This window comes from Arvicanthis niloticus, chromosome 8, assembly GCF_011762505.2.
Source record: "Arvicanthis niloticus isolate mArvNil1 chromosome 8, mArvNil1.pat.X, whole genome shotgun sequence".
Lineage (NCBI taxonomy): Eukaryota > Metazoa > Chordata > Mammalia > Rodentia > Muridae > Arvicanthis > Arvicanthis niloticus.
Genome location: NC_047665.1, coordinates 27,937,500 through 27,959,015, shown reverse-complemented (window position 1 = coordinate 27,959,015; position 21,516 = coordinate 27,937,500).

Below are 21,516 nucleotides of genomic sequence, written 5' to 3'. Positions count from 1 at the left end.
TGCTATGTATTGCAGTTTGAAATTGGGAATAGTGATACCTCTGGAACTTCTTTTATTGTACAAGATCTTTTTAGCTACCCTAGGTTTTTTCAATCTGAAGTTGAGAATTGTTCATTCAAGGTCTGTAAAGAATTGTGTTGGAATTTTTTATAGGAATTGCATTGAAGATTGCTTTAGGTAAGATGGCCATTTGAAAATTATGTTAATTCTACCAATCCACAAGCATGGGAGACCTTTCCATCTTCTGATATCTTCTTCAGTTTCTTTCTTCAGGGACTTGAAGTTCTTGTCATACAGCTCTTTCACTTGCTTCTTTAGAGTAAAACCAAGATATTTTATATCATTTTTGGTTATTGTAAAAGTGTTGTTCCTTAATTCCTTTCTTAGCCCACTTATTGTTTGTATAAAGAAAAGATACTAAATTTTCGAGTTAATTTTGTATCCAGTAATTTTCCTGAAGGTGTTTATTAGCTGTAGAAGTTCTCTGGTAGAATTTTTGGGCTCAGGTATGTATATTGTCTGTGAATAACAATATCTTGACTTCTTTGTTTCCAAATTGTATCTGTGTTCCGCGCACCTTCCGTGTCCCCTTAAGCCCGTAGAAAAGAGACACGAGAGGCAGAATTCGGGTATCACCACAGCGAGGCTTTAATCTGTATCAGCAGACGCGGAAAGACGCGGAAGGGCCAAAGACAGGAAGAGGCACCGCTTAAATACACCCTAGAGTGACGTATTCACTTCTGATTGGCTGTTCACTCATCACCCAATATTATGCCTCAGGATTGGCCAATGACTTTGGTGGGCTTTCTGCCTTTGCAGCTTCACAGTTAATTGTTTACTAGTGGAGACACGGGATGCCCGCGCCATCATATCTGCTTAATCTTCTTTAGTTTCCTTATTGCTAAAACGTCAAGTACTATATTGAATAGCTATGAAGAGAGTGGACAGCCTTGTCTTGTCCCTGATTTTAGTAGAATTGCTTTAAGTTTCTGTTCATTTAATTTGTTGTTGGCTATTAACTTGCTGTATGTTGCCTTTATTGTGTTTAGGTATGCACCACATATCCCTGATATCTCCAAGACTTTTGACATGAAAGAATGTTGGATTTTTGTCAAAGGTCTTTTCATCATCTAGTGAGATGATTATGTGTGGTTTTCTTCATTCAGTTGGTTTATATGGTAGATTGGATTGATGGACTTTTGTATATTGAACCATCTCCACATCTCTGGAATGAACCTACTTGATCATGGTGGATGATGTATTTGATGTTTTCTTAAATTCAGCTTGCAAGTATTTTTGTTGGGGTCCACACTAGCCCCATGTTGGGGCGGCCAAAAAATGTCACGGCCCAAGCAACATGTTGAGGCCCGGGCTGATCCACATTTGGGCAGCCACTGTATCCCGGCCCAAGCTGCCACTCCAGTCCTCGGGTCGGGGTTCAGCAAGAGCAAGAGTGAGGACGGACTCGAAGAATGCAGACCAGACAGAGTATAATTCAATCCCATTTATTCTTCAGTCTAAGTCCTAAGTCTTGAGTTCCTAGTGCCTAGTCCCTAGTGCCTCCAAGTTCCAAGTTACTTCTTCCAAGTTCTCTTCCAAGTGCCTGCTACCTGTCTTCTCTCTGCTGTGTCTGGTTCTCTCTAAAGTGTCTCCCTAATGTCTGATAACTAACTCCAAGTTGTTCTCTCTAACCTAATTCCTAGTTCCAAGTTGTACTCTTTGAAGTGTCTCCTTCTCTCTTCTGTGTCTCCCTAATGTCTGATGTGTCTCCCTAATGTCTGGTTCTGTTTGATCTGTTCTGTCTCTGCCTTTTATATGTCTCACTTCTAAGCCATGCCTTTTGGTCACACCTTTGATCATGCCCTTAGGTCTTGTCTCTAAATCTTATCTCTAAATTACACTCTTAAGTCACACACCTTTAATCTCACGCACCTTTAATCTCAAGGTATCTAAACCAAGATTATCGGAGTGTGCTCAGCTGTTGTAGGCTATTGTAATCCAAGTCACATGTCAGGGTATATGGCTCAAGATGGCTGCAAAGCTGATAGCCGCTTTCTGCTAAAAGTCGGCCCCCAACATATTTTATTGAATATTTTTGCATCGATGTTCATAAGGGAAATTGGTCTAAAGTTCTCTTTCTTTTTTGAGTCTTTGTGTGGTTTAGGTATTAGGGTGACTGTATCCTTATAAAATGAGTTTGGTAGTGTTCTTTCTCTTTGTATTTTGTGGAATAGTTTAAGGAGTATTGGTATTAGTTCTTCAAAAGTCTGGTAGAATTCTATGCTAAAACCATCTGGTCCTAGGCTTTTATTTCTTTTGGTTGGGAGACTTTTAATGACTGATTTTATTTCCTTGGGAGTTATAATATATTTAAATTGTTTACCTGATCTTGATTTAACTTTGATAAGTGGTATTTATCAAGAAAATTGTCCATTTCATTTAGATTTTCCAATTTTGTGGAGTTCAGGCTTTTGAAGTAAGACCTAATGATTCAGAGTCTGTTGTTATGTTCCTATTTACATTTCTGATTTTGTTAATTTGGATACTGTCTCTCTGCCTTTTAGCTAGTTTGGTTAGGAGTTTATCTATCTTGTTGGTTTTTATCAAAGAACCAGCTCTTAGTTTCATTGATTCTTTTTATTGTTCTTTTTGTTTCTAATTTATTGATTTCAGCCATGACTCTATTTTTTGATGTCTATTTCTTTTGGGTGTGTTTGCTTCTTTTTGTTCTAGAGCTTTCAGGTGTGCTTTTAAGTCGTTAGTATGATCTCTCTCCAATATCTTTATGAAGGCACTTAGTACTATGAACTTTCCTTCTAGCACTGCTTTCATTGTGTCCCATAAGTTTGTGTATGTTGTACCCTCATTTTCATTGAGTTCTAGGAAGTCTTTAATTTCTTTTCCTGACCCAGTGGTCACTGAATAGAGTGTTGTTCAGTGTCCATAAGTTTGTAGTCTTTCTGTTGTTTTTGTTATTGTTGAGTTCCAGCTTTAATCCCTGGTGGTCTGATAAGATACTAAGAGTTGTTTCAATTTTCTTGTATCCCTTGAGGCTTGCTTTGTGAATGACTATATGGTCAGTTTTGGAGAAGGTTCTATGAAGTGCTAAGAAGACAGTATATTCTTTTGTATTTGGGTGAAATCTGTAGATATCTATTAGTTCCATCTGATTCATAACCTTTGTTACTTTCCTTATTTCTCTGTTTATTTTCAATCTTGATGGCCTGTAAATTGTGAGAGTGGGGTATTTAAGTCTCCCATTATTAATGTTTGAGGTTAAATGTATGATTTACCCTTTAGCAATGTTCCTTTTATAAATATGAGTGCCCTTGCATTTAGGGCATAGATGTTTAGAACTTAAACATTATCTTGGTGAATTTTTCCTTTTATGAATGTGGAGTATCCTTATGCATGATTTTTTTTTTTGGTTGAAAGTCTATTTTATTAGATATTTTGGGGCCTCTTTGCTTGGAAAAACTTTTCTCAGGATCTTATAGTAGGTTAACATCAGGTTACAGCTGGCTGGTAGGAAACAGGCACTCTGCCTGGGTTGTCCCTTCTTTATTGGGCATCCCTGTTCAGCTATCCCCTTTCATGCCACAGGAGAAATCCAGTTTAAATAGCAGAAGGCCTCCTCTTTCAAATCCTTCTCCCCTTTCCTACTGTTCTTTCTTTCTCTTCTCCGTCCATCCCCTGTACTCTTTCTCTCTTCTTCCAGTGATTAGAATGAAATGCAGGGCTCTGTGCCTTGGTAGGCTACTCTTCTACCAATGAACCAAATCCTCAGATTCCTTAGATGTCCAAAGATAACCTTATTTCACAATTAGTCATGGAGGATTTAAAAATGGTTTTCTTTTAGCCATGATAGTAAAGTATTAGTTCCACTTCCCCAAATCCCTGCTCTCTTTAAGCTCTTTAAAGATAGGGTTAGTTGTAGGATGAGTAGAACCTCAGAGCCATTAAAGGATTAAGTTCTACATAGACTTTTCAAGCTTACTTCATGTCTATTCACCTCAGACTCAATGCAGTATCATCAGCAAACACCTATTAATTAACTAGAAAGGAAATATTTACAAAAGGGTAATTGCAGAAGTGTTGTGGGAATGGAAGAGGAGGTACCCTCTCTGCCCCCAGAACCATATGTAGTCTACTATGGTCCTCTTCTCTGTTGTGATAACCACTGGCAGAGGAGAGAAAGGAGAGACAAGATGATTCCATTCTTAGTGCTAACATTTACATTCAACACACTGCTGGGTGATTGTAGTGGTTTGAATAGGTTTGGTGCTGGTAGACTCATGTGTGTGAAAGCTTGGCTCACAGGAAATGACACTATTAGGAGGTGTTGAAGTGGGCGTGGCCTTGTTGGAGGAGATTTGTCACTGTGGGAGTGGGCTTTGAAGTTCCTATGCTCAAGCTTTACCCAGTATGGAAGTGAACCGCCTCCTAGCTGCCTGCAGAAGATAGTCTCCTGCTGGATGCCTTTGGATTAAGGTGTAGAACTCCCAAACCTTCTCCAGCACCATGTTCACCTGGATCCTGCCATGCTTCCCACCATGATGATAATGGACTAAACCTTTGAAACTGTAAGCAGCCCCAATTAAATGATGTTCTTATAAGGTTGCCTGAGTTATGATGTCTCTTCACAGCAATGAAACCCTAACTAAGACAGTGACCTACCAGAGTGACTCTTGATCATCATTTCTGAAGCATGACAGGATGGTGTAATACCAGTTCTCTGTGCCACACAGAGGAGACACAAGCAGTAGCATTTGCCTGGTTATGAATCTTTCGGTCTTTGTCTCTTGTGAGACTGATGCCTTTCACAGGCACCATGTTGCTCACTGAATCAGCCCATTCAGTGCCACTTTTCAGCAGCATATTTTCAAGTGAAATAATGCTCCTTTGCAGGTGTCTTGATGGCAAATGTCAACAGAAGCAGATACAAAAGCTTCCAATTTCCTGCTGAGCATTTGCTCTTACTGGCTCAGCACTTGTATGGCTGCTGGCAATCAGTGGTGTTACAGACTGGGTATAGTAAAGGGTGGCAGTGATTAGGACATGGTCTTACTCTTTAACTCAGCAAGTGCTCTGGCCTAGTGTCTGCTCTCTGGGAAGCAGATGCTGAATCCAGCATTAGAGAGCAAGGAGCTGCTTGGCACCCTGACAATCAGGAAGTAAAAGAACCAGGGGAGGCAGTCAACAGAGGGTGTTGGCACTGGGGAATCTGCAGCCCTGGATGAGCTCAGCTGGACTTTAGCATCCAGTCTAAAGCACATGCTGTTATCTCTCCTGAGAGGTGAGTGAGCCAGCTTATGTATCCACCAATCTCATATGTCTTTGGGTGAGGGCTACTCTCAGGGAGCATGATGGATTCTTTGGAACTGTTGTCCTGCTGCTGGAACTGTTCTAGAATGCAGGTTCTAGTGGCCAGAAGAAAGCCTTCAATCAAGGAATATGGGCGTTGGTGGTTGAAGTTGAAAAAGACTATCCCAAAAATGTAAACATCCAAGGTTGTGGTTGAAGAATCACAGAGACAGAATATGCTGCATAGTCTTGTTTTTGAGGTTGGGTGGGGATTGTTTGGTTATTTTTTTGTATTGTTTTTCCAGGCAGGCTTTCATCTAGCCCAGGCAGACCTCAAACTTACAATGTAACTAAGGATGACCTTAAACTTCTGATCCCCCCTCCATCTCCCAAGTGCTGCTGCATGCTCTCTGGGGACTTACTGTGTGCTGGAAATGCCTTATGACTTTTATGGGGATAAGTAACATCTCCAAGAAGACGATATTTTGTAATAATAAGCAATGTTAAGGGGGATCTTCTTTTATAGATGGGTTCAGGTTTCTGTTGTTCAATTATTTCTGTTCAACAAAATAATTGAAGCTGGATACTTATAAAGAAAAAAAAACCCGCTTATTTAGCTCACAAGTTTGGAGACTGAAACTCCAAGATCAAGGAGTTTCATTTATTTGGCCGCAAGTGAATGATCTTTATACACATCATGGGAAAGTAATGCAAAGGGAAACATCCATACACAGAAGAGATCACACTTGTAAAATGGCTTTTATCTAAAATGCCTGTTCTCATAAGAAGCACCTTGTCCCACAAGACCTGCATTCATCATTTCTGGGCTCAGGGCCTCCAGTGACATCATCACCTTCCACCAGGCTATGTTAAGCAAAGGCTGTGTTAAGCAAGGTCTCCACTAGAAGGTATGACCCAAGGCAGGCCTAAGATAGGACCGTAATAGCTTATGTGGTGTGGGAGCGCATGTAAACGGTCCTGAAGAGAGTTGAGTTTGCATCAACATTTGGAAAACTACAAAAAGTTTGCTCTGCATAGATGGTAAAGGTCAAAGGAACAAGAGAATATGCATAAGAAGAAGGGCACAAGGATGGACTAGAGGTGTTTGAGGGGTCACAGAAGAGGTTGGGGAAGTTAGAAACAGTGCAGATAGTCCCTGGGGACTTTTTCTTCCTGAGATAAACTACTTCTGGTTATGACTCAGGTCTTTAGATGATAGCCATGGCTTCACCCACATTCTTTACAGCATGGCCTTGACAGCCCTCCCAGATAAATCGGGGCTTTGTGTTCCTTCATGAGAGTGGGTAAGCTGACTGCTTCGAGGATGACATTATATGACTTAGAGGCAGGGTCATGCAACACACTGTGTTGTGAACTTGAGTTGAGTGTGCTCTCAAGGACTTGTGTGTGGAAAGTTTTGTCCTCATGGCAAAGTTCAGATGTGGTGGAAGCTTTATAAGGTGAGGATGCTGGGAGGTGGTTAGGTCATTGGAGGCCCAGAGCCCAGAAATGATGAATGTCTGTCTTGTGGGATAAGTTGGTTCTTATGAGAACAAGTTGTTTTAGATAAAAGCCATTCTACAAGTGTGATCTCTTCTGTGTATGGATATTTCCCTTTGCGTTTCTCTTCCATGGTGTGTATAGCTAAAGAACATTCACCAGAGACCAAATAAATGAAGTCTCCAAAACTGTGAGTCTTCTCTTTCTAAGTGTCCAGCTTCAGTTATTTTGTTATAGCAATAGAAACCTGAACCTATCTAAAAATCAAGATCCTCCTTATTTTTTCTAGGGACATTTGTCTTTGGAATCTTGGTCCTCATTTAGAATGTTTGAGATTGCCACACTGTGAGGAAGTTCAGGCCACACAAGAATGCCATCTTAAATTGTTCAAGCCCACAGCTCAATTGAGATTCCACCAGAGAGTTAACATCAATTGTCAGATACTTCTGCTTCCAGCTGTTGAGTCATCCTTGATAATAGAATCACCCATCAGTGAGCCCTTCTGACTCCATACTCTGTGGAGCACGGATAAGCAATCCCACAGTTTGCCTAAATAATCCTTGGTTCATGGAATTCGTAATGTATTGAGTTGGCTCTTTTATGAATATTCTTACAATGAGAGAACATGCTTCATAGCAGAGTTACTTAAAAGATAGTCACACACCCTATATGAAAGGGCAGACATCTATGATACACACATAAATACCGTTTGGCAGGGAGGTCATAAACACATGAACTGGGAATTTTTGATTTTGTTGGATACTCAGTTGTATCATGTGGTGTTTTTCTGGAAATGTCTTACGACAGCATGTTTTACTGAAGCAGACAAGTGAGAGGATGTTTTAGTGAAAACAGACACGTAGGTTTTTCTGGAAGCTGCCTGGTAAAAGGGCATTTGATGTTTTCTTGGAGTGGACCCTTGAGAAAACACATGATGTTTGGAAAGAGTATAAGTATAACCCAGCAGACAGTAAACAATGCTCTTGTATTCTTTCACCTTGCAATTCTTTGCTGGTTTTTGTTAGGCTTCACTGATGCTGGTCTTCACTGATAATGCTTTTGCATTGATTTGCTTAGTTTGCTTTGCTTACTTTTGTTTGTCATGACTTTGTAGAGAGAAATGCTCCAAAACACTTCTGATGGTATTCTGGTTGCTTTTTGCCACTTTCACAGACTCATGCTAATCAGTGGAGCCTTGAGGTTCCTTCTGGATTGAGCCACTGCTGATTTGTGTTTGGTGTTTTGCTAGTGGACTAGACTGCTGACAAGAAAGATTGTAATCTCCCCAAAGAACTATTTTTAAACAGGTCCACAACCTCTGCTTCCTATTTACCTTTCTTTTCCCCTATCTCTGGTAGGTGGTGGGCTAGAAAGGAGGTTGAAGCATTAAAGAACCATAACTAAAGTAGGTTTGGAAAAATCTAAGCCATCAGACACACTCTTAGAGTTGGCTGGAGTTTTCAGGAGTGGTTTCTTGAACTCAAACAAGCTTAAAAGACTGTTGACCATATTGTATTAACTTCCAGTTGGAAGCTGAACCCTACATTTTACTAGGCACAGCTCTGCTATTCTACTCTCAGCCAGCTGGTCTCCCTGCAGTAGGCATCCCAAGGGCACATGATTGCATTGAACCATGATGATTGGTTCAGAGCCAATGGCTCTTGAGTTCACAAGCATGAATTCGTGGAAAGAAAAGCCCCAAAGCTCCAACTCTTGTCTAGATGCTTTGAGAAAACACTTAGGGGGTCTAGGGCATGGCCATTGATAGAAGTTACAGATGATGCACGGAGGGCATACTAGAGAGGTAGTGTGGAGTCAGAAAGAAACCAGGTCCTAAGTGACAGCACTTGATTTGCTACATAAGCCCTTATCAGAAGCCTGTCTTTGTCCTAAATTTTTTCCACCCTTAGGCTGTTAAGCTGTTCTACTGAATTTCTGTGGTTTGCATTAAGACGAATTTTTGTTGATGGACTGATAGCAAAGGGTAGACTTTATGACCTGTCAGTGGGTTACAGAATTTGAGGCAAAGGGAAAGGGGCAGTCACGCAAGCATGCATACTGTTGTGGCTTGTCCTATTTAGAGGGAGAAAAGTTCTAAATCAACAATAATAATTGGCACAATATTTTCTGATTACATTTTTCTTTAGTTGGTCAATAAGTGTGTATATAGAAGCCCACTGTATGCAGGGAATATGATGCAGAACTAAAGAACTGTAGTGTCTGTTTTCATGGGACTGAGAGTCCAGTGGAAGACTGACATTAAAGTATCTATAAAGGGGATAAGTGGGATATAAGAGAGAAAGATTATGCTACGGAGGTTATACTAGAATCTTATGTAAGTTGGAGGGGAACTTAGGGAAGAGTCCCTGGGAAAGTGACATTTAGCCACAGTCGGCTGGCAGGTGGCTCTGAGGATCCAAGGGAGGAGTTGGGGATAATTTAGAGAAGGAATAACACACATTTTAGCCCTAGGATTTCTAAGGGCCTTTAATGTATAAATAAGCATGTGTTGTGAACCCCACAAGGTCCTGAGATATGCACCATTTAACAAATTCAATATAAAACTCTGATTGGCTGAAGCTTAAAACAGGCACAAGTTCAAGGATGAACTGGAATGTTCCAGGACAGAGGACATATGATCCTAATGCAATTAAATTGCATTGTTATATAGTGTGATGATACATAAGAAGATAGTCAGACAAATGAATATGGTCTGAATGCCATTAAATTGCATAGTTATATAGCATGATGACACACAGAAAGATGGACAGACAAATGGATAGATGTTAGAGAGAAAGGGAAACAGGAATAAAAAGGGGAGAATGGGAGTAACAGCTAGAGAACACATTTTCTGTGGCAATAACTAAATACCACAGACTGTGTCATTTATAAAGCATAGAAGTTTATTTAGCTCATGGATGCCAAAGCTGGAAAGTCCAAAAATGTACCTGATGAAGGTCTTTTTCCTGAATCACTGCATGGTGAAAGACGTCACATGATTGGATAGAGCAGGCATACCATGAAAAACTGGCTTTTAGAACAAAAATATTTCCTGAACAATTCCTTAGATCAAGAATCTGCAAGCAGCTCAGACCACTCATAAGGGAAGAGCCCTCATAACCCAGTCATTTCCATAAAGTCCTGCTTTCTTGTACCATTAGCATTGGTATTTCAGGGTTAAGTTTTGGCAGATGAAATAGGTCAGACATGTTCATACCTCAGCAGAGAGCAACATTTAAGAAGGCTGAAGAGTGGTCCAGAGCTGAAGGCTCTAAACATCTCTGAACACTGGAATAACTAGCTTGCCAGTGTGCCTGTGTGACAGTCTGTGGCTGAGGCGGATGGCAGAGGCCTGAAGCAGTCTGGCAAGAAATGCTAAGAAACTAAAGTGCTGAGAGATAAAGGAAAGGGTCTTGGAAACGCCCAAAAGGAATCAGAAGAGACTGAATGGCTGGATTGCTCAGAGTGAAGGGAAAGTCAGGAGGAGGAACAGTTAGAAACAGGGTTTGGGGAGGAAGCTCTGTTCTTTAGGAGGAAATGAAAAGCTTCTTTCTCTCCACTGATTACTAGTTCACTGGAAAATGCCATAAGATTTCCAAGTCACTGGAGCCAGATCATCAGTAGCAGAGCCTGGGGAAGCAGTGAGCAGTCACATGCAGTGGTAAACAGAAGCCTGGAGATTTTTGGTGGATTTTAATCACCCTGCATTATCCCTTTTGACCCCTAACTGCATCCTCATTTTCTGTTCACATTATCCCCACAAGTTATACAATCTACCTTGAGCCCACACAGAGATATTTCACTAATAGGAGAGGTAGAAATTTCCTACCAGGTCAGGGCATTGTGATGGATGAGAAGGAGAAGATATTTAAGAGAAAAATAACTCAGCAGAACACCATTAATCGAGTCCTCCTCTGTCTTTCTCTGCCGCCCTCTTTCATTTTGCTGACTTAATCCCCTGAATCACACTCAATAAGAGAAGTGCAGGCAGTGTTGGAACAATGGCCTCACCAAGCATCTGCTGTGATTAATTTGGACTCCACACATTGAGGCTCTCTTTCCTTTGGGGGAATGGAAAAGGTGCAGCCTACATAATCTGCCCTGTGGGCACCCTTGGAAGCCCCTATGAGATGCCCTTGCCAGCCTTGAAAGAATGTTTGGACCCTCATGACCCCAAATCATTTTGTCACTCCCTAGAAATTACATTGGGTAATGATTGCTACCCTTTCCTCTTCTAACAAAGCTTGATACTGACGAGCCAGAGTCACTCTGAATCTTGAGGATCATCAAGCAGGGATACCAGACTACAGTGAGCATTTATATTTAAGGTCAAGATTCCCTAAGCCCCGTGGTGCTCAGTACTGGCCACATGTAAACCAGAGTGACAGACAGTGACCACTACTACAACCAGTCAGACTGTTGGTTAGGCCTAGAGGGGGTGTGCAGAAAGGGGTCTGGACATAAGGAGGGAGCTCTCAGCAAGGTCTGCCTACCCCACAGCTCAAGCTCATACCTTCCCTTGTAGCCACAGACTGAGATCATGCTGTGAAAGAGTTTCTCTAGAACCCCAACTTATAAAACATACAGATCCTGACTCACCCCAAGGAGCATGACTCTGGGTTCTGGGGAAAGGACAGTGCTAAGTGTTCAAAGACTTTCTAGGGAGCTTTAACGGGATTGGTTTTACTCAAGGCTAGCTTGGTGAACCAAGAACTTTATTGGGGTTACTGACAGGTGTAGCGCGCAGCCTCGCCGATAAGGTGAATGCCACACTCAGGATTCTTCTGACAGCATTTATTGAACAGCTCTTCAAGATGGAGAAAAGGGGAAGGACACTGAGCTCAGAAAGCCCGCTGGTTAAATAGAGCTTTGGGAGACGTGCAGATCCCTCATTGGCTCAAATCTTTCATCCAATTGTCATACTCGGTTTTCGCGCCATGCGCAGGCGCATTCTCAAGTAAAGCTTCCGTGAAGAACCAGGAAGCAGAAGCCTGCGCCATCTTTTAATGGCAAATGCGGCTCCTCACAGTCAGGAACATGGATGTCTCAAGTGGGTGTCTCAAATGCAGCTGTATCGCCACAAAGTCCACCCACCATGGTATCATGAGAGTTCCCTCCACAACTTGCAGGCAATTGCACTGAAGATACTCTCCTGCTGCCAATTGTTACTGCTCATATAAGCTTAGGGAAAGGCCTGGTGAGCCTTGTAACAGCCCTTTGTGCTTTGTTGGCTTCCTCCATCCCTCTATCCACAAGAGAAATGGCAAAAGAATAGGTAGGCTTTGCTGACAGAACTTACAAGTCTTACAGGGCATTTCCTGTCTGCATTGACTGCAAAGCTCAGCTGTAATTTCAGTTCTCATCAGAGCATAAGCATTTTTGGGTGGGACTCACCATCACAGAGGCTCTAGACCTGGCCCTATCAACAACTCAATGTCTGATTTTGGATGGCTTGGGTGACCAGATGTTGCATTTTATTTTTTGATGTCTCTTGAGATTGCCTCATTGTTGGCTCTATCATTTATCAATTCTGCAGTTGTTGAATCCCTCTTATTAAGGTCTGATGGGTTCAATAATTAAAAGATTGGAATACTGTGCTGGGGGCATGAGGAGATGGCTAACTGAGCAAAGTGCTTGCTATGTAAGCACAGGATTTTAGTTTGAATCTCTACCATTTATGTAAGAAGCTGGGTGTATGCTTGTAATCTCAATGTTGGGAGTGGGGTGAGACAGAAAGATCCCCAAGGTTGTGTGACTGGCCAGTCTACCCAGTCAGTGAGGTTCAGTTTCAGTGAGAGAACTTGTCTCCTAAAACAAAACAAATATACAAACAAACAAACAAACAAAACAGTGTGAAAACAATAGAAGAAGACATATAGCATCAGTGTTTGGTTTTCACATGTGCATGCTTGGGGGACAGTGCATGCATGCACACACATGTGCATACACACACACACAAAGCTGAATTAGAAGCTTAGTCTTACAAAATAGATGTTTAGAAGAACAGGAATCAACAGCTGGACTTTTATTTCTTTTTTAAAAAGATTTATTTATTTTATGTATATGAGTACACTGTAGCTGTCTTTAGACACACCAGAAGAGAGTGTTAGATCCCATTATAGATGGTTGTGAGCCACCATGTGGTTGTTGGGAATTGAACTCCGGACCTCTGGAAGAGCAGTCAGTGCTCTTAACCACTGAGCCATCTCTCCAGCCCTGGACTTTTATTTCTACAGGCTGGATATCCAAAAGCAAGATGTTGGCAAAGCTGGTTCCTAACATCATAAGGATAAAATAACATCAGAGGTACTAGGTAATTTGTCATAAAGACTTCGAGTGAAAACCTATGTCATAAATCTTGCAGAGCCCCTGCTGGTTTGTTGATAGTGTTTGACATTCTTGGCTGGTAGTATCACTGTTGTCTCTGCCTTGATCATCTTATCTCAAATGTAGGGTGTCTTAGCTATTTATTTTCCTTGACTATAAATGAATACAATAGGCTGGGCATTTATGAACAAGAAATATTTACTTGGCTCACAGTTCTTGATGGAAATATCAAGAGCATGTTTCTCATCCCAGTTGAAGATCTCTTCAAGCTACATCATAATGAAACAGGGTATCTTATGCTGAGTTAGGGCAAGATGCTAGCTAGTCTCTCCTCCTCTTCATTTATAGCCATTAATGTCATCTCAAGGCTCCACCCACATGATCTTATCTCACCCTAATTGCTTTCCAAAATCCTCAATCTCAAATACCATCAACATTTGACTTTGACAATTAGGTTCCAGGACATGAAGTTTGGAGGGACATTTTCAAATCATAACATAAGTTTTAGGGATCCAGAATATAAATTTGTGATTGGATACTGAACAAAACATGTAACAAGGTCCAGATAGAAAACATCACTAAGGTGAACCAAACGTCTCCTGCAATTGAATTGATTTTCTGAGTCGGTCAAAGAATATATGTTGTTAACAGAAAAAAGCCCATAGAAGTGTATGCAGGAGACAATCTCATGAAAGGATGGGCATTGCTGACTCAAGGAGGACACTGGCTTAGTGTCCTCCATCACACAGCACACTGCCCTTAAGATGGCCATGCCTCACCATTGGGCATAAGCTGCAAAATTCATTGAGGCATACTCATTGGCCCACTGTCTCCTCAGCTTGGGGTGACACTAGGGACTCTTGGGGAACCAGCTCCAACCTGCTTTCTGGCATGGCCTCCTTCTCACTGGACCTTACAAAACTGTGTCTTATATACTCTTAGTGGGATAATTTTGAAAAATTACACTGAAATGGTAATTGTGTACATACTTTGACTCAGCAAACCTATTCTTCTGAAGTTTTTTCACAAAAGAAATAATTTGGTGAGTGGCTATAATCATATATATATATATATATATATATATATATATATATATATATACTCATCTTTTTTGTTTATATAAACAATGATACCTTGATATCCCCTCTGGTAGCTTGTTAACTCATCATACACATGAACACAGGAATGTGGTCACATAAGTGTGATATGAATTAACCTGAAGTTGATTTACAGGGAACAGTACAATGTGCCTGGGTTCTATAGGAATGCATAATTCTTTGTATTGTATTTGCTTGCTATATGGGATTTGATACATGACATCTGCAGGAGTCCTGGAATCTACCCCCTGCAGTTTTGGAGGATAACCATAAAGATGCATAGGACAGGATAGCCCTTTCCTATAGGCTGCTTGTGTGCTCTGTGGGATGTGGGGTTGTGTTCCTAGTATTTGTCTATTGCATTAGCTACTCTTCTGTTACTGTGATAAAATACTTTGATCAAAGCAACTTATTGAAGGAAGAGCTTATTTGGCTTCTGGTTTCAGAGGGATGAGTACATGATATCAGAGAAGCATGGCATCAAGGAGCAGTGAGCTAATAACTCACATCTTCAAACACAAGCATGAAGCAGCGAGTGAACAGGAAGTAGGGATGAGACTGTAAACACTGATCCCAGTGACCTACTTCCTCCAACAAGGTTCAACCCCCCAAAGGCAGTACAATGTTCCTCAACAGCACTGTCAACAGGGAACCAAGTGTTTATATGTCTGAGCCTACAGGGTGCATTTTCCTTCAGACCACACCCATGAAATGTCAGGAGCCCTTCTCCCACCCCAAGATTTTTAGATATCACCAAATAGTGACTAAATAACCAACCCTTGCTGCGAAGAATGAAATCTCTGGGTTCGGAATCCACAAGTTCCATTTGTAACTTGTACAAATACTTGAATGAGTTTGTGTCATAGATCCTGGTCTGCATGATAAATGGTGGGCCCTCAAAGGATTGCTGGTAATAAAGTTAGAGATGTGGGTTGAACCTTTCTAGCATATAGGAAAACACATTGTGAATGTGAGATTTGATTATTACAGGAAAAATTCCTTCCCTGAAATCTAGGAAAGAAAACATTACAATAGCTAAATATGCCTGGCATACAGAAGCTAGATCCCACACACCACTGTCCCCAAGGAATGGGACTCTTTTCCACTTGATCCTACAAGTCACTGAATGAATGAGTTCTCTTTTTCTGGGGCCTGAATAAATTCTTGGTCCATCAGTCTGGAGCTGTTTTGGCTCACTAACTATAGCATTCCCTATTCTATAACAGAATAGTCCTCATTCTAATAAACAGAATAGTCAGTCTAGTATGAATTACTCTAAACTCAATTTAAAGTTAGTATTTCCTGACTCTTGAGAGTCAAGGGAGGAAACCTCACTAACCTAGTGTCTAGTGCCAGGCCTGTGTGAGAAATGGGTGTGAAGTCATCCACACCTAGATTGTATCTTCTGCTTTGATGTTCCTGGGGCCTGGCCCATCCTCAAAGTCCTTGGGAGCCAGGGAGCTGTTCTTTCTTGGTCACTTCTGTGCAGTCACCACTGTGCAATCACACAGATGATGTCATAGCACACAGATGATGTCCCCTTCTCATGGGGTCCTCTTTTAGCCTCCTTCAGTGAGTTGTATGGAAGTCTACCCTCTGGATTGTTGCCTTGGCCCTGCAGGCAGACTCTAGTACTATCTCATGTGCTGTCCCCAGCCCGTACTCACTACAGTAGGTGGAGCTTCATGCATCATGACTGGTGTGCCTAGGAGCACAGGTTCCTCACTCTCTAATCCTAGATAAGGCACAATAAGCCAGTCCAGCAAACGTGAATGCCTTCTAATTAGCCTATACTTTGGGGGAGCAACCTATATTTTCCTTATGTTGTGTTGGGGTGCCTGATGCTGGCAGTGTCTGGCAGTGGCTAGCAGTGTATAGTTACCAACTCTGGTGGGCGATTTTCAGAGGGATTCATATTACTTAAAGTGTAGAAAGAGGTGGTCTTAGAAGCTACGGGCACAGAAGAGAAAAAGATTGTATTTGAGTATGTTGATAGTCTCACACCCTGGGCAACTTGTATCACAATCAGCCTTTTCAGTATTCTAAAGGTCCAGCCACACTGTTGGATCCCTCCTCAGGCAGTATCTAACATTCAGGCTCCTGGAAAGCCTGCATTTTATAGTTACAGATTCCTTAAATGACTAGGAGAGATTTCTTGAAAAAGTCTGGCTGCCTGGCATGGTGCCAAATGCTGCTGGGCAATGATTTCCCCGCTGCAGGGCTCCATCTCAGAGGCTACTAAGCTACATTCATGTGTGAGCTGGGGCTTTACATGCCTGGCTGAGTCATTGATTCTTAAAAAACAAAATAAAGAGCACATTCAGGCTGATGAATGAGATCCAATATGCTTGAAAAAGTTCCTTCAGCTTGCGGAGGTGCAAGCAGATAGCTAGGAAGTACTTGAGAGTAGAGGATTGATATTTCAATATTCTATAACAAGAAATATGAACTCGAGAGAGATAGCTTGGACTCTGGGATCAAATGAGCATTGAGTCTTAAAATTGGGATACCTAGACCTGCAACATCTGCCTACATCACAGGGAAGTATGAGAAGCGTGCCAATTTGGAATTGTTACTCCAGACCTGAACAGGACTCTGGGAGTGAAACTTAGCAACTGTGTGTTGGTGAGGCCTCTAAGCACAGCCTATACTGCTGGAGTCAGAGACTCTGGCTTCAGACATGCCTGGGGCCCCGGGGGATGGGGGTGGGGAATGGGGAAGCCAAGCACTCCCTGTGATTTGTCAAGGTCTCAGAATATCCCTGGGATAAAAATTTGAACTGAGTCTATAAGTGGTGTTGGCAGCTTGCTGTGTAGTGCTTGGATAGTGGGAAACTATTTAATTTATCATGAATGGCTTTCCCCCCCGAGTGTTTATGGGCTGGGGAAGAAGAGAAATATACAGGAAACATAGGAACATCTTAATGTACTGGGACCCAGACAGAGTAACTCTGGACCACAGCTTGGGAGCAGCACCAGACAGTGAAACCTGGACCAGAGCATGGGTTAAGAACTGGCCTGGGAAATACAGCTAAATCTTATGCCATCGACAAACATTAGCTAAGCACTGGTATGTTCATTCCCAGTATGCTCAGCTTGTGATGATAGTGAGAAATTAAGACTGTCTCCTCTGGTGCTGAGAGTTTAGTTAGAGACAGCTCTAAGACCAAACAAACACAATGCACAAAGTCACAACTCAGAGTCTATGAAGGAGAGATTGCTGTGAGTATCACAGGACAGCCGGATGGAGTGGCTGCAAGGGGCAGAAAGGCAAGAATGACAAAGGTCAACACTTGTACTTGCTGCCATCAACAGGTGGTGATGTCTAAAGGCAAGTGAGAGCTGTGGTTTCATGAGAATACACTGATAGGTTGCAATTACTATTTGTTTATTGACAAGAAGTCATGTTTGAGCACAGCCTAAAGGACCTTGACAGGTCCTTTGACATGTCCAGGAGTGACATGGTCCAGTATTCCCAGTAGATGTCTTACTACAGACAGACAGTACCTACTCCTATGTGGCCTATGGTTTACAGAGCAACCACAAGCCCCAGCATTAATCTGTTCTTCCATACTGTGTGCCTTAATATGTCCTCTGCATCATTCCTCTTGGGGCCATTATGGGGCCATTATGAAGAAAATCATGGTTATACATGTGCAAGCATTCTGACATCATGACGAATGATGTGATAGCTGAGGTGACTAATGGTGGCTACGCTGGATAAAGGGACGATTCCTTTCTTGGGTGGGACAGAACAGGACAGTGTGAGATTTTACCATGCTTCTAAGATTTGTGTGGCACTTTAAATTTATGAACTCTTTCTCAAAGTTTCCGTTTAGCAATTTCAGACTGAGCTTAATCTTGGGTAAATAAAATCTCAGAAAGTAGAACCAGCAGAGAGAGAAGCCAGCTGAACACTTTGCTGTATGACAGTGCTGGGCCATTAACAAAAGGGTGAATGGCACACATGCTGTGTTTGTGTTATGATGGGAAATCGTGAAATAAAACATTGGAAATGGTGAAAGCAGATCCAGGGAGATGGCGCAGTTAGTAAAAGAGCTTACTGTGCAAGCACAAGAGCCTGAGTTCAGATCCTAGAAAGCGGGTGAAAAGCTAAGGTAAAGCAGCAGTGGTGTGCCTGTAATTCCCAGTGTTAGGGAGGCACAGAGAGGAAGGTCTTGGGGTCTAGCTGCTCAGACAGTTCAGACTAGTGGTTTCTGACCTTCCTAATGCTGTGACCCTTTAAAACAGTTCCTCACATTTTGGAACCATAAAATTGTTTCGTTGCTACTTCATAAATATAATTTTCTGACTGTTATGAATCGTAATATAAATAACTGATATGTAAGCCGATATGCGACCCCCGTGAAAGGGTTGTTTAATCTCCAAAGGGTTCAAAACCCACAGTTTGAGAACCACTGATTTAGACAAGTCAGTGAGTTCCAGGTTCAGTGAGATACTGTAGCTCAAAATCGCAAGAGGCCAGTGAATAGCGGAAGAAACATGATACAGACCCCTGGCTTTCACACGCACACATGTGCATGCCTACCTCTACATAGATGTGTATGCATACATAGGTATGCACATAGTCACATACAATACATACACAGAGAGACACATACATACACACTCTACAGTTCTTACATTTACCACTTAATCTACCTACACACAGGAAAAAGAGAAAACAAAAGGTGAAAGTGTTTGGGTCATTCCTAACCAGCTTGTTGCGATGGCCAGTGTCTGCTCAGTTGAAAGCATCTGGACTGGCTTGTGGAAGCTGACACCTAAGGCACCATTGACTGTTTTGATACAGGTGTTACTCTTTGGTTGACAGCCCCCACTGCCTTTCCAGTGGGGAAAAGTAATAAGTCTCTTCTAAATGGATTTATTTACACTCAGATTGTGAACATCTCTGGAAACAAGAGGGCATCTTCATGTGATTCATCTTATTTTCTCTGCATCATCATTTCTAGATGACTTCAAGTCTCCATTTAGCCATTGAGGCTCTCAATTAAAAATTTTCAGGAGTTTAATCGGGCTTTCAAAACCCATTTAGGTAAAACAGTGCATTACCGAAGGGCTGTCCGTCAACTGCTACAGTGAGCACCATGAGACAATGTCACTGACTGACCACAGGGGAAATGGCTTTTATTTAAGCAGCGTATCTTTTGCCCTGGCACTACCATGAATGGGTAAGGCATTTCCTGAAACAGATGTATTCAGGATATTTTTCTCTACATTCAATTTTTATATGAAAATAAGGACATTTGTCAGATAAGCTAGCCTTCCTAGGAGGGTAGTTACCCTGTTTGGCCATCATTGTTGAGATCTTGATTGTTTTCCAGACTTGAGCCTGTGACATTTGAAACAGTACTGTCTAGATCTGCAGTTCTTTGAGTTTGAAGAACATCGTGAAAAGAATAGCTGCGTCCTTCTTAACTTGCAGCATCTTTTCAGGTTAGGCACCTATGTTGACCTTTCACACAAATACCTCTCTTCTTTGGGGTGTGAAGTTCACACCTATTTCATTGGAAGAATGAAACTTCCAATGAACTTTATTACTAGTAATAGTTTTCAGATGAAAAGATGTAATTCAAGTCCTCCTGGCACATACAGTGTAACTAAACTTTATAGCACATCAGTGATAGTGTACTTAAAAATACAGAAGGGCTCACACATACTGCTGTATGATATGATAGAAAGAACAATATTTTTTTGGCCACACCTGAGGCTCACATTCTATATCATGTAGTTAATAAGAAGTAACATCATTGTTTTCTTTCTGAATGCATGGTGTCTGCTCTTGCGTTTCACAGATGGTATTCTGGTGGGGAAGAAATAGGGGCCTAGTGGTGATTTGTACTAGGCCGTGAATCCCACAGAGGACACAATGAACTACTTAGTGGGTTCTAGTTTAAGCTTCCTTTGAAGACCATAGTCAGGTTCTAGGACTAGACAGGTTCCACCGTGAGCCAGGCTGGGAAAGAACTTGTGTCTGGGAAAGAGACAAGGTGTCTAGGCTTCGCTGTGGTAACTGCAGCATCCTACTGATATTATCTAGATGGATTCAGCATTATTTTCTTGCCCTGGGATTGTAACACAGCAAAGAGGACTCCCAAGATTGTGCAGATATTGAAACCAGGTTATGTAGCACCCAGTGGAGAAGAAGGCATACATCACGTAAGTCAGAGAGAACTTACATGATAGAATCCAGGGCCTGGCTCTGAGTTAGGTAGTGAAGGTGTAGGAAAACAACCCAACCTGGCCATCCTAGTGAGTTTGGTTTGTTCTGGTTTAGTTTGGTTTGTTGTTATCTGGACACAAGCTAGATTCATCTGAGAAGAGAAACGTCAATTGAGAAAATGCCTCCATCAGATTGGCTTATAGGCAAGCCTATGGGGTATTAGTTTTTGATTAATGTGTGAAAACCCAGCCCACTGTGGGGTGGGGCCACCTTTGGGAAGATTGTTGTAAACTGTATGAGAAAGCCATCTGAGTGAGCGACAGATCTAGCCAGTAACCAGCATTCCTCGATGATCTCTGCTCCAGTTCCTGTCTTGGCTTCCCCCGATAATGGACTGTAACCTGCAAACTAATAAAACTTTATTCTACAAGTGGCTCTTGGTCACAGTGTTTTACCACAGGAATAGAAAACAAACATCTCCTCTTGCCTGTCACTTGTCACAGTATTTTGGAACTTAGCATCAGCCCCCAGAATAACCAATCATCACTCCAGAGAAGGGTGAAGATTTCTGGGCTCTGTGATTCAGCGATGGTTAAGCTCTGCAAGTGAGCACGAGTGTGTGTGTGTGTGTGTGTGTGTGTGTGTGTACATGTATGTCTACATGTGTACGCATGTGTATTTGTATGTGCAAAAGTTCACATGTGTGTATATGCAAAAGGGCTGATTGTTCTAAGACAAAGCACATAGAGAATTCAGGGTTTGAGAAATAATACAGAGGAAGTATTCCCAGGTTGAAAGATGGCTTGCTGGGTAAAATCCTTGCTACGGAAGCCTGAAGTCCTAAGTCTGCATCTCGAGCACATCCAGGCGTAACAGCGTGCGCCTGTAAGACCAGCAGTGGGAAGCAGAGACAGGGATCCCTGGGGCTTGCTGGCCAGCCAAACTAGCAAACTTAGTAAGCACCAGGTCAAATAGAGAGCAAACAGAGGAAGATGCCAGCCTCTGGCCTCCACATATGAACATGCACACACAAACATATGCATATACACACATGCGAACTTTTGCAGAGGCCTTGGGCCTCTCCCACCCATAGGCAGGCCTTCTG